Here is a 19177-nt window from a genome sequence, read left to right on the forward strand (position 1 = left end):
ACTGTGTTGAAGTCCCCTCCCATGACCAACCTGTATGAGTCCAGATCCGGTATCTTCCCCAGCATCCTCTTTATAAACTCCATATCATCCCAATTTGGTGCATACACATTTACTAATACCACCTACACCCCCTCCAGTTTCCCACTGACCATAATGTACTGACCTCCCACATCCGAAACTATTCTACCCGCCTCAAACACCACACACTTATTGATCAGGATCACGACTCCTCTAGTCTTTGAATCCAGTCCCGAGTGAAAGACCTGACTGACCCAGCCTTTCCTCAATCTAATCTGGTCAGTTACTCTAAGGTGCGTCTCCTGCAACATTATCACGTCTGTCTTCAGTCCCCTAAGATGCGCAAACACACGTGCCCTCTTGACCGGCTCATTTAACTCTCGAACATTCCAGATGATCAGACTAGTTTGGGGGCACATTGCCCCTCCTCTTCGCCGATCAGCCATCCCCTTTGTTGGGCCCGCCTCCAGCGCATGCTCTGCGCCTCAACCGGCCCGCCCCCAGCAGCCTCCGCCCCCAACCTCCTCTCTGTCATTTGGCCCAAGTCCCTACCTCGTCAGCAGAACGTTTTCCCCCCCTCCCCCTCCCCAGTAACAACACTCTGCAACCCAACCCCTTTGATAAACCGAACATATGCACCCCCCCCACCCCCCCCACTGCGCTTCCGTGAGCTTGCCCGCCCAGCTAGCTTGGTGGCCCCCATCCCTGGTGCCAGATAGTCTCCCAGCTAGTCTCCCTCCCAGTGGGCAGCACGGTAGCCTTGTGGATAGCACAATTGCTTCACAGCTCCAGGGTCCCAGGTTCGATTCTGGCTTGGGTCACTGTCTGTGCGGAGTCTGCACATCCTCCCCGTGTGTGCGGGGGTTTCCTCCGGGTGCTCCGGTTTCCTCCCACAGTCCAAAGATGTGCGGGTTAGGTGGATTGGCCATGATAAATTGCCCTTAGTGTCCAAAATTGCCCTTAGTGTTGGGTGGGGTTACTGGGTTATGGGGATAGGGTGGCGGTGTTGACCTTGGGTGGGGTGCTCTTTCCAAGAGCCGGTGCAGACTCGATGGGCTGAATGGCCTCCTTCTGCACTGTAAATTCTATGATAATCTATTGTTCCCTATCTCCGTTGACTGCTGGGTCGACAACCAGAGGTCCGGTCCTCCGCCACGCTGTCTCCCGCTGCAGCTTCAGCCCAAGCTTTCTCTGTCTTTCTGCTTCTGCCTTTAGGAGCACTTCTAGTCCTTCTCTCCATGCACCGATGTGGGAGTACACAATTGCCTCTGTATTCAGTTTTACAGTACAAGTCCGGTAGAAAATCGGGGGAAAACGTCCAAATGTCCTACCGGAGCGGGAGCCACCAAATGTGCAACTTACTCCTTCATAGCCGCCACCGGAAGTCAGGCAGCCCCAAAACTTAATAATCTTATCAACTTCATATTAATAGCACCATATAAAAAATATACAGTCTAAGTTTTTTGTTCTTGTGTCTCCTTTATACTTGAGTGAAAATAAGATGTCGATAGTCTGGAAGTAGATAATTAATGCAGATAATGCCAATTACATTATCCAGACCCTATTTGAAATCAACCAGGCAACATACCACGAGATAAACCACACAGAATGCTCTATGGGGATGAATATAGCATCTGATGGTTTTCACATGCAGTGAAATTTGTTGGCTGTCCTAATGTCCTTTGCGTATATGGTTATGTATTGCACATATCTGCAACAGTGGTTAGCACTGCTGCCTCACAGCACCAGGGACCTGTGTTTGATTCTGGCCTTGGGTGACTGTTTTTGTGGAGTTTGCACGTTCTTCCCATGTCTCCTCCCACAATCCAAACATGTGCTGGTTAGGTGGATTGGCCATGTTGAGTTCCCCTTGGTGTCCCTGGATGTGCAGGTTATGTTACGGGGATAGGGCGGGGTGGACAGCGGACTGGTCCTGGGAAGGGTGCTCTTTTGGTGGGTACGTTCAGACACAATGGGCCAAATGGCTTCCTGCTGCACTAAAGGGATTTTACGATATGGTACATTAATCAAAAGCGGTCAGCACCTACCCAATTCCAAATCCTTTCCTTAAAGTTGGTTAGGAAATTAGAAGCAGGTGTGCTTTAGTTAAAGTAAATTGTAAAGCTCGGCTCAACATGATGAATAAGATATGAAAAGGAAATGAGAAAAATTCAAAAGAGTTTTTGAAGTTGAGAAGATTTTTTTTTTTTAAATCAGGACAATTTTTCATATTTAGAATAAGACAGGATAAAGGAAAGGCATATTAAAGATAAAGAGGTGGACAGGAAATTAGGATTTCCACTTCAGTTGATGCTGTAGCGACATTCGAACTGACCTTCCAGATCTGACTTTAGGGTGATGTAGTGTGAAAAACCTTGGAGGTAGGATTTAATATTACATTAAATTACTACTTCTGTGTGGTGTGAAACTGAGTTGTTGAAGTGTTCTTGGGGTCTACTGTTCCCCTCAAAATCACAGAATCACAGCACAGAAGAGCCCATTCGGCCCATCATGTCGTCACCAGCTCTCCGAATGTGAAATTCACTTTATGCTGTTTTCCTGCCTCCTCCCTGTAGCCCTGCAGGTTCTTCCTTTTCAGGAAACGGCTCTAAATGTAAACGAGTATGATATATTAGGGATTACAGAGACATAGCTACAGGGTGACCAAGGATAGGAATTGAATGTCCAGGTATATTTAGGAAGGACAGACAAAAAGGAAAAGGCGGTGGAGTTGCAATGTTGGTTAAAGACAACATTAACGCAATAGTGAGGGAGGATATTAGCTCTGACAATGTGGAATCTGTATGGGTAGAGCTGAGAAACACCAAGGGGCTAAAAACATTAGTGGGCATCGTATATAGACCACCAAAATGCAGTGGTGATGTTGGGAATGGCATTAGATAGGAAATTAGAAACGCGTGCGATAAAGGGACATCTGTAATTATGGGTGATTTTAATCTGCATATAGATTCGGCTAATCAAATTAGCCACAATACCATAGAGAGGAATTCCTGGGGTGTATAGGGGATGGTTTTGAGGACCAATATATTGAGGAACTAATGAACCAACTAGAGAACAGGCCATCTTGGGTACTGTGTAATGAGAACGGAATCACTGGCAATCTAGTTGTCCCTTGGGGGTAGAATGTTTCATCAAGGTGGAGAATGAAGTAGTTGATTCAGAGATTGGCGACCTGAATCTCAATAAAGGAAACTACAATGATATGACGCATGAGTTGGCTATGACTGATTGGTGAACGTTAATTAAAGGGATGACTGTGGATAGGCAGTGTCCGCCGACCGGTGCCAAAAACGTCGCGAATCAGTCCGGCATCGCGCCGCCCCAAAGGTGCGGAATTCTCCGCATCTTGAGCGGCCGAGCCCTAACCTTGAGGGGCTAGGCCCGCGCCGGACTGATTTCCGCCCCGCCAGCTGGCGGGAAAGGTCTTTGGTGTCCCGCCAGCTGGCGCAAAATAGACTTTGCCGGGCGGCGCATGCGCGGGAGCGTCAGCGGCCGCTCACGGCATCCCCACGCATGCGCAGTGGGGGGGGTCTCTTCCGCCTCCGCCATGGTGGAGACCGTGGCGAAGGTGGAAGGAAAAGAGTACCCCCACGGCACAGGCCCACCCACGGAACCGTGGGCACCGATCGCGGGCCAGGCCACCGTGGGGGCACCCCCCGGGGCCAGACAGCCCCGTGCCCCTCCCAGGACCCCGGAGCCCGCCCTCGCCGCCTTGTCCCACCGGTAAGAGAGGTGGTTTAATCCACGCCGGCGGGACAGGCATTCCAGCAGCGGGACTTCGGCCCATCCGAGCCGGAGAATCGCCGGGGGGGGGGGCGCCAACTGGCGCGGCGTGATTCCCGTCCCCGGTGCCGGAGAATTCGGCAACCGGCGGGGGCGGGATTCACGCCAGCCCCCGGCGATTCTCCGACCCGGCGGGGGGTTGGAGAATCTCGCCCAAGGTACCAGAAATGTTGGGAAAAACTGTGTTTAGTGAGAGGGAGGAACTGAAGGAGATCAATATCAGTAGAGTAATGGTGTTGGGGAAATTGATGGGATTTAGGCCGATTAATTCCCTGGGCCTGATAATCTGCATCTCAGAGTACTTCAGGAAATGGCTCTAGAAATATTGGAATCATTGGTGGTCATCTTTCAGGATTCTATAGACTCTGGAATAATTCCTGCAGATTCAAGGGTAGCTAATGTAACTCCACTACTTAAAATGAGAGAAAACAGGGAATTATAGACCAGTCAGCCTGACGTCAGTAGTGGAGAAAATTCTAGAATCCATTCTCAAAGATTTTATACCAGAGCACTGAGAAAACAGTGGCAGGATCAAACAGAGTCAGCATGGATTTATGAAGGGGAAATCATGCTCATCAAATCTACTGGAATTCTTCGAGGATGTAACTAGTAGAGTTGTTGAGTGGGCGCTAGTGGATGTGGTTTATTTGGACTTTCACAAATCATTTGACAAATTCCCGCATAAGACGTTAGCATGAAAAATTGAAGTGCATGAGATTAGGGGTGGTGTATTGAGATGGATAGAAAATTGGTTGGCAGACAGGAAACAAAGAGTAGGAATTAACGAGTATTTTTCAAATTGCCGTGCAGTGACTACTGGGGTACCACAGGGATCGGTGCTAGGACTCCAGCTATTCACAATACATATTAATGATTTAGATGAGGGAACAAAATTAATATCTCCAGATTTGCAGATGACACCAAATTGGGTGGGAGGGTGAGCTGTGAGGGGGATGCAGAGATCCTTCAGTGTGATTTGGACAAGTTGAGTGAGTGGGCAAATGAATTGCAGTGTTAATGTAACCTACTTGTGACACTAATAAAGATTATTATTAGTGTGGTGCCCTGATCAGGATGCAATGGTTTAGATGAGGCCGAACTAGTGTTTTATATTTTCCTGTATACTTATAAGCGTGAACCAAGTTTTTTTGTGTGGTGTCTTCAGAATCAAGCCTCTCAAATGAATGATTGCGTTGCTCTATGCACTTGGGTAAGAAGACGCTCCTGATGCCAACATTTTGACTCAGTGCCAGGAGCTATAAGTCAAGCAGTTAATCCTGTAGCTTCCACTCTCAAACTAGCAAGCTATAGTGTAATATAGAGGCTTAGGGGTGATCTTATAGAGGTTTATAAAATAATGAGGAGCATCGATTTGGTAAATAGTCAACATCTTTTCCCAAAGGTAGAGAAGTTTAGAACTAGAGGGAATAGGTTTAAGGTGAGAGGAGAGAGATACAAAAGAGACCAGAGGGGAAATTATTCCTCACAGAGGGTGATGAGCATCTGGAACAGGCTGCCAGAGGCAGTGGTAGAGGCGGGTACAATTTTGTCCTTTAAAAAGCAGTTAGACGGTTACATGGGCAGGGTGGGTATAGAGGGATATGGGCCAAATGCAGGCAAGTGGGACGAGCTTAGTGATAGAAACAGGGCAGCCTGGACCAGCAAGGCCGATGGGTTTGTTTTCATGCTGTAAACATCTATGACTCTACGACTCTAATATATACTTATACCAGAGAGAACGGTTTTGGGAGTACATCCTTTGCAAAGTGTCAAATAATAATAATCTTTATTAGTATCACAAGTAGGCTTACATTAACACTGCAACAAAGTTACTGTGAAAATCCCCTAGTCGTTATACTCTGGCACCTGTTCGGGTACACTGAGGGAGAATTCAGAATGTCTAATTCACCTAACAAGCACGTCTTTCAGAACTTGTGGGAAGAAACCAGAGCACCCGGAGGAAATGCACACAGACATGGGGAGAACGTGCAGACTCCACACAGACAGTGACCCAAGCCGGGAATCGAACCCGGGTCCCTAGCGCTGTGAAGCAACAGTGCTAACCACTGTGCTACCTTGCCATTCATATGCATTTGAGTGCACAATAGAATTACAAGATGAAAATCATTTCCAACAAAAAGATGGACGGTTGCACAGATCCTTTTTTATAACCTATGTGCTGAATGTGTTGAGGGGCACAAAAGCATTAATGGCCAAATTACTATTTATTGATAATAACTATGAAATGAGTGGAAATTGCTGATTGTCACAAGTAGGCTTCAATGAAGCTACTGTGAAAAGCCCCTAGTCGCCACATGTCCAGCACCTGTTCGGGGAGGCTGGTACGGGAATTGAACCGTGCTGCTGGCCTGCCTTGCTCTGTTTTAAAAGCCAGTGATTTAGCCCAATGAGCTAAACCAGCCCCTGCTGTAAAGTTATAACTATAAAGTTATTTATCAATTATGTGTTTCATTGGTTCTATTCAGGTACTACCACTCTTATCCCAGTGTCAAGAAGTCCATGCTAATTCATGGCCTGAGCACAAAATCTAGCCTAATGTTTCAGTGCAATGCTGTGAGAATAGACTATTGTTAAAGGTGCTGGATCAAGACCCCATCTGTCTGTGCAACTGGATGTAAAAGCTCTAAAATAGGCCGATTTGGGGAAAAAAAGGTTGATGTATTGGTTAACATTTCTGTTTCAACCAACACAACCAAAATATTGAAGCAAGATATCGCTCATGCCAGAAATCTGAAATAAAAACAGAAAATGAATGAAGGAATAAAAATGTGAACTGGTCATTCGTTTTATTTGTTGTCTTTGGGTTTTTGTTGTACACAAATTGGTTGCCATGTTTACTCATATAACGTTAGCGAATGTTGTGGAATGCTTTGGGGAATGCAAGACCTTTAGTACTTTTTTAAAAAATGATCTTCTCATGGCTTTTAAGTTTTCCATTCTACAGCTTTCGCCTTGCATGTTGATTTTGTGGATTTATTTATTTTGTTTTCTTTTAAACTTGAATGGATTTATCTTATCGCCAACAAAAACTAATTCTAAGAAACTGTTTCCTTTTTTGCATCAAATATTTTCCCTATAACAGCTCTGATCTCCTTATAGCTCAGCTCCGTTGAATACTTGAATGTTGTTCCCATGTCAGGGGAGGTTCTTCTAACAGTTCCCTTGCATTAATGGACCAGACAGTGGAAAAGATTGTCATCTGATAGAGATTCTTCTTTCACTCAACACTCCAACCTCTGGTTGGTCTCTCTCCCTTTCAGTAATACTATTCTGGTTATTATTCCTCTGGACTTTTACCTCTTGTTCCTATTAAACTGCAAGTATGTTACTTTTGTATAATGGTCCTTGCCAATTATTTTGTGTTCCTTAATGCAAAATATATAAATAATACTCTATTTCATCATCATTGGCTGTCCCTTGCCTTGAGGATGGCGTTTACTCGGGGTCATGATGTTATTGAACAGAACATAAAACATAGAACATAGAAAAATACAGCACAGAACAGGCCCTTCGGCCCACGATGTTGTGCTGAACTTTTGTCCTAGATTAAGAACAAATTAATCTACACCCCATCATTCTACCGTAATCCATGTACCTATCCAATAGCCGCTTGAAGGTCCCTAATATTTCCAACTCAACTACTTCCACAGGCAGTGCATTCCATGCCCCCACTACTCTCTGGGTAAAGAACCTACCTCTGACATCCCCCTTTATCTTCCACCATTCACCTTAAATTTATGTCCCCTTGTAATGGTTTGTTCCATCCAGGGAAAAAGTCTCTGACTGTCTACTCTATCTATTCCCCTGATCATCTTATAAACATCTATCAAGTCGCCCCTCATCCTTCTCCGTTCTAATGAGAAAAGGCCTAGCACCCTCAACCTACTCTCCATTCTAGGCAACATCCTGGTAAATCTCCTTTGCACCTTTTCCAAAGCATCCACATCCTTCCTAAAATGAGGCGACCAGAACTGTACACAGTACTCCAATTGTGGCCTTACCAAGGTTTTGTACAGCTGCATCATCACGTCACGGCTCTTAAATTGAATCCCTCTGCTAATGAACGCTAGCACACCATAGGCCTTCTTCACAGCACTATCCACTTGAGTGGCAACTTTCAAAGATCTATGAACACAGACCCCAAGATCTCTCTGCTCCTCCACATTGCCAAGAACTCTACCGTTAACCCTGTATTCCGCATTCATATTTGTCCTTCCAAAATGGACAACCTCACACTTTTCAGGGTTAAACTCCATCTGCCACTTCTCAGCCCAGCTCTGCATCCTATCTTATTTCTCTTTGCAGCCGACAACAGCCCTCCTCACTATCCACAACTCCATCAATCTTCGTATCGTCTGCAAATTTACTGACCCAACCTTCAACTCCCTCATCCAAATCATTAGTGAAAATCACAAACAGCAGAGGACCCAGAACTGATCCCTGTGGTACACCACTGGTAACTGGACTCCAGGCTGAATATTTGCCATCCACCACCACTCTCTGACTTCTATCAGTTAGCCAGTTTGTTATCCAACTGGCCAAATTTCCCACTATCCCATGCCTCCTTACTTTCTGCATAAGCCTACTATGGGGAACCTTATCAAATGCCTTACTAAAATCCATCTCCATTACATCCACTGCTTTACCTTCATCCACATGCTTGGTCACCTCCTCAAAGAATTCAATAAGACTTGTGAGGCAAGACCTACCCCTCACAAATCCGTGCTGACTATCCCTAATCAAGCAGTGTCTTTCCAGATGCTCAGAAATCCTATCCCTCAGTACCCTTTCCATTACTTTGCCTACCACCGAAGTAAGACTAACTGGCCTGTAATTCCCAGGGTTATCCCTATTCCCTTTTTTGAACAGGGGCACGACATTTGCCACTCTCCAATCCCCTGGTACCACCCCTGTTGACAGCGAGGACGAAAAGATCATTGCCAACGGCTCTGCAATTTCATCTCTTGTTTCCCATAGAATCCTTGGATATATCCCGTGAGGCCCGGGGGACTTGTCTATCCTCAAGTTTTTCAAAATGCCCAACACATCTTCCTTCCTAACACGTATCTCCTTGAGCTTACCAGTCTGTTTCATACTGTCCTCTCCAACAATATGGCCCCTCTCATTCGTAAATACTGAAGAAAAGTACTCGTTCAAGACCTCTCCTATCTCTTCAGACTCAATACACAATCTCCCACTACTGTCCTTGATCGCACCTACCCTCGCTCTAGTCATTCTCGTATTTCTCACTTATGTGTAAAAGGCCTTGGGGTTTTCCTTGATCCTACCCGCCAAAGATTTTTCATGCTCTCTCTTAGCTCTCCTAATCCCTTTCTTCAGTTCCCTCCTGGCTATCTTGTATCCCTCCAGTGCCCTGTCTGAACCTTGTTTCCTCAGCCTTACATAAGTCTCCTTCTTCCTCTTAACAAGACATTCAACCTCTCTTGTCAACCATGGTTCCCTCACTCGACCATCTCTTCCCTGCCTGACAGGGACATACATAACAAGGACATGTAGTATCTGTTCCTTGAACAAGTTCCACATTTCACTTGTGTCTTTCCCTGACAGCCTATGTTCCCAACTTATGCACTTCAGTTCTTGTCTGACAGCATCGTATTCACCCTTCCCCCAATTGTAAACCTTGCCCTGTTGCACGTACCTATCCCTCTCCATTACTGAAGTGAAAGTCACAGAATTGTGGTCACTATCTCCAAAATGCTCACCCACTAACAAATCTATCACTAGCCCTGGTTCATTACCAAGTACCAAATCCAATATGGCTTCCCCTCTGGTCAGACAATCTACATACTGTGTTAGAAAAGCTTCCTGGACACACTGCACAAACACCACCCCATCCAAACTATTTGATCTAAACTCAATGTTTGGGAAGTTGAAGTCACCCATGTCTACTACCCTGTGACTTCTGCACCTTTCCAAAATCTGTTTCCCAATTTGTTCCTCCACATCTCTGCTGCTATTGGGGGGCCTATAGAAAACTCCCAACAAGGTGACTGCTCCTTTCCTATTTCTGACTTCAACCCACACTGCCTCAGGAGGCAGATCCTCCTCGAACTGCCTTTCTGCAGCTGTTATACTATCTAATTAACAATGCCACCCTCCCCCCCCCATCTCTTTTACCACCCTCCCGAATTTTATTGAAACATCTTTAACCAGGAACCTCCAACAACCATTTCTGCCCCTCTTCGATCCAAGTTTCCTTGATGGCCACCACATCGTAGTCCCAAGTACCGATCCATGCCTTAATATTCACCTTTGTCAGTGTTACCTTCCCCACTGCCTCACTACATGCTTTGGCGGCTGCTGGCCGATGACGGGTCCCTCGTCTCGGATCCGGAGAGGGTCAAGACCCTGATTAGGGACTTTTATTCTGACCTCTTCTCTCCGGATCTATCCAGCGAGGATGCTTGAAGAGTTCTGTGGGAGGACCTGCCGCAGGTCCCCCCGGAGGGCGCCGGGAGGCTCGATCAAGTCATCAGCCTCCAAGAGCTGACCGTCGCCCTGGCCAGCTTGTCACGGGGCAAAATCCCAGGGCTGGACGGCCTGACCGTGGAGTTCTTCAGGGCGGTCTGGGACGTCCTGGGGAGAGACTATGCGGGGGTCCTCAGGGAATGTATTGCGACCGGGGAGATGCCCCTTTCGTGGCGCAGGGCCGTCATTGCCCTGCTGCCCAAGAAGGGGGATCTCCGCTTACTTAAAAACTGGGAACCGGTCTCCCTCCTCAGCATGGACTACAAAATCTTTGCCGAGGAGATGTCTTTACGCCTTGGCCCCGTGCTGGACCACATGATTCACCCTGACCCGTCTTACACAGTCCCGGACTGAACCATTTATAACATCCATCTGGTCCGGGACATGAAATGAAATGAAAATGAAAATCGCTTATTGTCACAAGTAGGCTTCAAATGAAGTTACTGTGAAAAGCCCCTAGTCGCCACATTCCGGCGCCTGTTCGGGGAGGCTGTTACGGGAATTACGGACATTATTCATTTTACCCAGAGCATTGGTATGTCGAGCGCCTCCCTGTCTCTTGACCAGGAGAAGGCGTTCGACAGGGTGGGGCAAGAGTATTTACTCGGGACTCTGTGAGCTTTCGGGTTCGGGACACACTTCGTCGCCCGGATCCGATTATTGTACGCTGCCTCAGAGTGTCTGATTAAGGTTGATGGGTCCCTGACGGCGCCCCTTCGCTTTGGGAGAGGGGTGCATCAGGGCTGCCCCTTGTCCGGCCAACTTTATTCTGTGTGCGTGGAGCCTTTCCTGCGCCTCCTGCGGAGGAGGTTGTCGGGGCTGGTTCTGCGTGAGCCGGACATGGCGGTGGTCCTCTCGGCTTACGCTGATGATGTGCTCCTCATGTTCACTGACCCCGGTGACCTGCGAAGGATGCGAGAGTGCCAGGCTGTGTACTCCGCCGCGTCCTCTGCTAGGATCAACTGGGCTAAATGTTCCGGACTCCTGTTCGGTCCGTGGCAGATGGACTCCCTCCCGGAGGAGCTCAGGCCCTTTAGCTGGAGTCGGACCAACATCCTCTACTTGGGAATCAATCTTTGCCCAGCAGAGGAAGCCTGGCCGGCGAACTGGCAGGAGTTGGAGACCAAGGTCACCACTCGCCTGGGACGCTGGACAGGACTTCTCCGAGTGTTGTCCTACAGGGGTCGAGTTCTCGTCATAAACCAGCCGATCTCCTATATGCTGTGGTATTGGCTGGTCACTTTGACCTCTCCCCCTGACTTTGTCACACGCATCCAGGGAACCCTGCTTCGGTTCCTCTGGGTCACAGGATTGCACTGGGTCGCTGCGGAGGTCTTGAGTCTCCCGATTGCGGAGAGCAGTCAGGCATTGGTGTGCCTTCGCACCCAGATTGCGACTTTCCGCCTTCAGACTCCGCAGCGATGCCTGTACGTTGAGCCTCCTCCACGATGGTGTGTCCTAGCATAGAACATAGAACATAGAAAATACAGCACAGAACAGGCCCTTCAGCCCACGATGTTGTGCCGAACCTTTGTCCTAGATTAATCATAGATTATCATTGAATTTACAATGCAGAAGGAGGCCATTCGGCCCTTTGAGTCTGCACCGGCTCTTGGAAAGAGCACCCTACCCAAACTCAACACCTCCACCCAACACCAAGGGCAATTTTGGACACTAAGGGCAATTTAGCATGGCCAATCCACCTAACCTGCACATATTTGGACTGTGGGAGGAAACCGGAGCACCGGAGGAAACCCACGCAGACACGGGGAGGACGTGCAGACTCCGCACAGACAGTGACCCAAGCCGGAATCGAACCTGGGACCCTGGAGCTGCGAAGCAATTGTGCTATCCACAATGCTACCGTGCTGCCCTTAAGAACAAATAAATCTACACTATATCATTTTACCGTAATCCATGTACCTATCCAATAGCTGCTTGAAGGTCCCTAATGTTTCCGACTCAACTACTTCCACAGGCAGTGCATTCCATGCCCCCACTACTCTCTGGGTAAAGAACCTACCTCTGATATCCCTCCTATATCTTCCACCTTTCACCTTAAATTTATGTCCCCTTGTAATGGTTTGTTCCACCCGGGGAAAAAGTCTCTGACTGTCTACTCTATCTATTCCCCTGATCATCTTATAAACCTCTATCAAGTCGCCCCTCATCCTTCTCCGTTCTAATGAGAAAAGGCCTAGCACCCTCAACCTTTCCTCGTAAGACTTACTCTCCATTCCAGGAAACATTCTGGTAAATCTTCTTTGCACCTTTTCCAAAGCTTCCACATCCTTCCTAAAATGAGGCGACCAGAACTGTACACAGTACAGTTGGATTATCTTTCAGCTTGGATTAGTACTTGGAACTATGATGTTGTTGCCATTACAGAGACCTGGTTGAGGGAAGGGCAGGATTGGCAGCTAAACGTTCCAGGATTTAGATGTTTCAGGCGGGATAGAGGGGGAGTGAATTTAAAAACTCTTACCTTTACAGGAGCAGCCCTTTGGATTTCGGCGGCAGCGGTGCGCAGGGGCCTTCTGGGAGGTGAGTAGCGACTTTAAAACCACTTACCTTTACAGGAGCAGCCCTTTGGATTTCGGCGGCAGCGGTGCGCAGGGGCCTTCTGGGAGGTGAGTAGTGACTTTAAAAACCCTTACCTGGTCCCGTGTCTGTTCTTTTCTGTTTTATTTGTTTTTATATAAGGCGGGAACCGGAAGTTCGACCCGCGGACCTCTGGGAAGTCCCCCCCCCCAACCAATAAATTCTGGTGGAGATTTTATTTGTTCCACCCGGGGAAAAAGTCTCTGACTGTCTACTCTATCTATTCCCCTGATCATCTTATAAACCTCTATCAAGTCGCCCCTCATCCTTCTCCGTTCTAATGAGAAAAGGCCTCTCCCACCCGCCCTCCTCCTCTAACCTAATAATAAGACCCATTGGTGTGAGGTAAGTGCCATATTATATTATTATTATATTATTAGCATTGTGCAGGTCAAGGTTCGGAGGTGGAGGAGCAGTCTCTGTCAGCGAGAGAACCTGAGAACATCTAAGACACTCGGAAGGTAAGAAGGTAAGTAAGTGATTTTTACTTATTTTTACTTTTATACCTTTTTTCAAATTGTGTGTGTCGGGGGGAAACTGAAGTGACATCACAGAAAAGCTGTGGCTAGTATTTGGTAACTAATTAAACATAATAACTTAATTATAATTTAGAGGGATATCTAAGCCAGAGATCGGAGAGTACTATAGTTAGATATCTCATTTCTATTAGAAATCTAGTGCTAGGAAACAGATAGTGACAGTAACTTTGAAATGTTTTTAAAAATATTGAAAAAAAAGACTAATTTTAATTTTAATTAATTGACGCAATGTCAGTTAGAGGGGTGCTGTGCTCTGACTGTGAGATGTGGCAGGTCCGGGAGGCTTCCAGCGTCCCGGATGGCTTCATCTGCAGAAAGTGCACCCAACTGGAGCTCCTCACAGACCGCATGGTTCGGTTGGAGCAGCAATTGGATGCACTTAGGAGCATGCAGGTGGCAGAAAGCGTCATAGATCGCAGTTATGTAAATGTGGTCACACCCAAGGTGCAGGCAGAGAAATGGGTGACCACCAGAAAGGGCAGGCAGTCAGTGCAGGAATCCCCTGTGGTTGTCCCCCTCTCGAACAGATATACCCCTTTGGATACTGTCGGGGGGGATAGCCTATCAGGGGAAAACAGCAGCAGCCAGAGCAGTGGCACCACGGCTGGCTCTGATGTTCAGAAGGGAGGGTCAAAGCGCAGAAGAGTAATAGTAATAGGGGACTCTATAGTCAGGGGCACAGATAGGCGCTTCTGTGGACGTGAAAGAGACTCCAGGATGGTATGTTGCCTCCCTGGTGCCAGGGTCCAGGATGTCTCCGAACGGGTAGAGGGCATCCTGAAGGGGGAGGGCAAACAGGCAGAGGTCGTTGTACATATTGGTACTAACGACATAGGCAGGAAGGGGCATGAGGTCCTGCAGCAGGAGTTCAGGGAGCTAGGCAGAAAGTTAAAAGACAGGACCTCGAGGGTTGTAATCTCGGGATTACTCCCTGTGCCACGTGCCAGTGAGGCTAGAAATAGGAAGATAGAGCAGCTAAACACGTGGCTAAACAGCTGGTGTAGGAGGGAGGGTTTCCATTATCTGGACCACTGGGAGCTCTTCCGGGGCAGGTGTGACCTGTATAAGAAGGACGGGTTGCATCTAAACCGGAGAGGCATAAATATCCTGGCCGCGAGGTTTGCTAGTGTCACACGGGAGGGTTTAAACTAGTATGGCAGGGGGGTGGGCACGGGAGCAATAGGTCAGAAGGTGAGAGCATTGAGGGAGAACTAGGGAATAGGGACAGTGTGGCTCTGAGGCAGAGCAGACAGGGAGAAGTTGCTGAACACAGCGGGTCTGGTGGCCTGAAGTGCATATGTTTTAATGCAAGGAGCATTACGGGTAAGGCAGATGAACTTAGAGCTTGGATTAGTACTTGGAACTATGATGTTGTTGCCATTACAGAGACCTGGTTGAGGGAAGGGCAGGATTGGCAGCTAAACGTTCCAGGATTTAGATGTTTCAGGCGGGATAGAGGGGGATGTAAAAGGGGAGGCGGAGTTGCGCTACTTGTTCGGGAGAATATCACAGCGGTACTGCGAGAGGACACCTCAGAGGGCAGTGAGGCTATATGGTTAGAGATCAGGAATAAGAAGGGTGCAGTCACAATGTTGGGGGTATACTACAGGCCTCCCAACAGCCAGCGGGAGATAGAGGAGCAGATAGGTAGACAGATTTTGGAAAAGAGTAAAAACAACAGGGTTGTGGTGATGGGAGACTTCAACTTCCCCAATATTGACTGGGACTCACTTAGTGCCAGGGGCTTAGAGGGGGCGGAGTTTGTAAGGAGCATCCAGGAGGGCTTCTTAAAACAATATGTAGACAGTCCAATTAGGGAAGGGGCGGTACTGGACCTGGTATTGGGGAATGAGCCCGGCCAGGTGGTAGATGTTTCAGTAGGGGAGCATTTCGGTAACAGTGACCACAATTCAGTAAGTTTTAAAGTACTGGTGGACAAGGATAAGAGTGATCCGAGGATGAATGTGCTAAATTGGGGGAAGGCTAATTATAACAATATTAGGCGGGAACTGAAGAACATAGATTGGGGGCGGATGTTTGAGGGCAAATCAACATCTGACATGTGGGAGGCTTTCAAGTGGCAGTTGAAAGGAATACAGGACCGGCATGTTCCTATGAGGAAGAAAGATAAATACGGCAATTTTCGGGAACCTTGGATGACGAATGATATTGTAGGCCTCGTCAAAAAGAAAAAGGAGGCATTTGTCAGGGCTAAAAGGCTGGGAACAGACGAAGCCTGCGTGGAATATAAGGAAAGTAGGAAGGAACTTAAGCAAGGAGTCAGGAGGGCTAGAAGGGATCACGAAAAGTCATTGGCAAATAGGGTTAAGGAAAATCCCAAGGCTTTTTACACGTACATAAAAAGCAAGAGGGTAGCCAGGGAAAGGGTTGGCCCACTGAACGTTAGGCAAGGGAATCTATGTGTGGAGCCAGAGGAAATGGGCGAGGCACTAAATGAATACTTTGCATCAGTATTCACCAAAGAGAAGGAATTGGTAGATGTTGAGTCTGGAGAAGCGGGTGTAGATAGCCTGGGTGATATTGAGATCCAAAAAGACGAGGTGTTGGGTGTCTTAAAAAATATTAAGGTAGATAAGTCCCCAGGGCCTGATGGGATCTACCCCAGAATACTGAAGGAGGCTGGAGAGGAAATTGCTGAGGCCTTGACAGAAATCTTTGGATCCTCGCTGTCTTCAGGGGATGTCCCGGAGGACTGGAGAATAGCCAATGTTGTTCCTCAGTTTAAGAAGGGTAGCAAAGATAATCCCGGGAACTACAGGCCGGTGAGCCTTACTTCAGTGGTAGGGAAATTACTGGAGAGAATTCTTCGAGACAGGATCTACTCCCATTTGGAAGCAAATGGACGTATTAGTGAGAGGCAGCACGGTTTTGTGAAGGGGAGGTCGTGTCTCACTAACTTGATAGAGGTTTTTGAGGAGGTCACTAAGATAATTGATGCAGGTAGGGCAGTAGATGTTGTCTATATGGACTTCAGTAAGGCCTTTGACAAGGTCCCTCATGGTAGACTAGTACAAAAGGTGAAGTCACACGGGATCAGGGGTGAGCTGGCAAGGTGGATACAGAACTGGCTAGGCCATAGAAGGCAGAGAGTAGCAATGGAGGGATGCTTTTCTAATTGGAGGGCTGTGACCAGTGGTGTTCCACACGGATCAGTGCTGGGACCTTTGCTCTTTGTAGTATATATAAATGATTTGGAGGAAAATGTAACTGGTCTGATTAGTAAGTTTGCAGACGACACAAAGGTTGGTGGAATTGCGGATAGCGATGAGGACTGTCGGAGGATACAGCAGGATTTAGATTGTCTGGAGACTTGGGCGGAGAGATGGCAGATGGAGTTTAATCCGGACAAATGTGAGGTAATGCATTTTGGAAGGTCTAATGCAGGTAGGGATTATACAGTGAATGGTAGAACCCTCAAGAGTATTGAAAGTCAAAGAGACCTAGGAGTACAGGTCCACAGGTCATTGAAAGGGGCAACACAGGTGGAGAAGGTAGTCAAGAAGGCATACGGCATGCTTGCCTTAATTGGCCGGGGCATTGAGTATAAGAATTGGCAAGTCATGTTGCAGCTGTATAGAACCTTAGTTAGGCCACACTTGGAGTATAGTGTTCAATTCTGGTCGCCACACTACCAGAAGGATGTGGAGGCTTTAGAGAGGGTGCAGAAGAGATTTACCAGAATGTTGCCTGGTATGGAGGGCATTAGCTATGAGGAGCGGTTGAATAAACTTGGTTTGTTCTCACTGGAACGAAGGAGGTTGAGGGGAGACCTGATAGAGGTATACAAAATTATGAGGGGCATAGACAGAGTGGATAGTCAGAGGCTTTTCCCCAGGGTAGAGGGGTCAATTACTAGGGGGCATAGGTTTAAGTTGAGAGTGGCAAGGTTTAGAGTAGATGTACGAGGCAAGTTTTTTACGCAGAGCGTAGTGGGTGCCTGGAACTCGCTACCGGAGGAGGTAGTGGAAGCAGGGACGATAGGGACATTTAAGGGGCATCTTGACAAATATATGAATAGGATGGGAATAGAAGGATACGGACCCAGGAAGTGTAGAAGATTGTAGTTTAGTCGGGCAGCATGGTCGGCACGGGCTTGGAGGGCTTTGGAGTACACATTTGTACTCCAAATGTGACCTTACCAAAGTTTTGTACAGCTGCATCATCACCTCACGGCTCTTAAATTCAATCCCTCTGTTAATGAACGCGAGCACACCATAAGCCTTCTTCACAGCTCTATCCACTTGAGTGGCAACTTTCAAAGATGTATGAACATAGACCCCAAGATCTCTCTGCTCCTCCACATTGCCAAGAACTCTACCGTTAACCCTGTAATCCGCATTCATATTTGTCCTTCCAAAATGGACAACCTCACACTTTTCAGGGTTAAAATCCACCTGCCACTTCTCAGCCCAGCTCTGCATCCGATCTATGCCTCTTTGCAGCCGACAACAGCCTTCCTTACTATCCACAACTCCACCAATCTTCGTATCGTCCTCAAATTTACTGACCCACCCTTCAACTCCCTCATCCAAGTCATTAATGAAAATCACAAACAGCAGAGGACCCAGAACTGATCCCTGCGGTACGCCACTGGTAACTGGGATCCAGGCTGAATATTTGCCATCCACCACCACTCTCTGACTTCTATCGGTTAGCCAGTTCGTTATCCAACTGGCCAAATTTCCCACTATCCCATGCCTCCTTACTTTCTGCAGAAGCCTACCATGGGGAACCTTATCAAATGCCTTACTAAAATCCATGTACACTACATCCACTGCTTTACCTTCATCCACATGCTTGGTCACCTCCTCAAAGAATTCAATAAGGCTTGTAAGGCAAGACCTACCCCTCACAAATCCATGCTGACTATCCCTAATCAAGCAGTGTCTTTCCAGATGCTCAGAAATCCTATCCTTCAGTAGCGATGTATTTCTTCCGCCAGGTGCACGGCCTGAACTACGACGTGCAGCTCCTGTTCGTTGACCGGAATAGTCTTCGGAACTCTTTGTTGGCGCTGCTGCTGTCTTGTACCAGGACCTCCTCAAAGTCTGGAACATGGTCGCCACGCCCCGCAGCTCTCCCCCGTCAGGAGTGGTGGCTCTCGTAAGGGACCCCTGCTCGGACGGAATTCCACATTGGTCCCAAACCCCGGACGCCCCCCCGAGTGCTGGTGCCCCACAGCCCCAGCCACCTCGCAGAAATATCCTTCATGCCTTTTCGCACTGCGCGGAGGGGTTTCCTGTATGGCCTGCTGTTGCGCGCCTTCCACCTCCTTGCCCTCGCCCGCCGCCCGGACACACCTTGGCGTGCCTTGTTGCCGTCCGGCGGCGGAGTTCCCCACTGGAGGTCCTTCTACGTAGGTGTCCTCCCCATAAAACTGGGGGACCTGGGGTGGAGGGTGCTGCGCATGGCAGTGCCGTGCAACTATCGTTTGAATCACTTCACGGCTTTGCCAGAGACCTGCCACTTCTGCGGCCTGGTGGAGACCGTGGACCACGTTTATGTTGTCTGTCCTAGGCTGCACTCCCTTTTTGTTTACTTGACAACGTTGTTGTTGAGGTTTTCTTTGCACTTCAGCCCCACGCTCCTGATTTAAGGACATCCGGTGCGGAGGGGGGCGGGGAAGGCGGAGGACCTCCTCGTGAATCTGCTCCTGGGCCTGTCCAAACTTGCCATTTATAGGT

Source organism: Scyliorhinus torazame, chromosome 3, assembly GCF_047496885.1.
Source record: "Scyliorhinus torazame isolate Kashiwa2021f chromosome 3, sScyTor2.1, whole genome shotgun sequence".
NCBI classification, from domain to species: domain Eukaryota; kingdom Metazoa; phylum Chordata; class Chondrichthyes; order Carcharhiniformes; family Scyliorhinidae; genus Scyliorhinus; species Scyliorhinus torazame.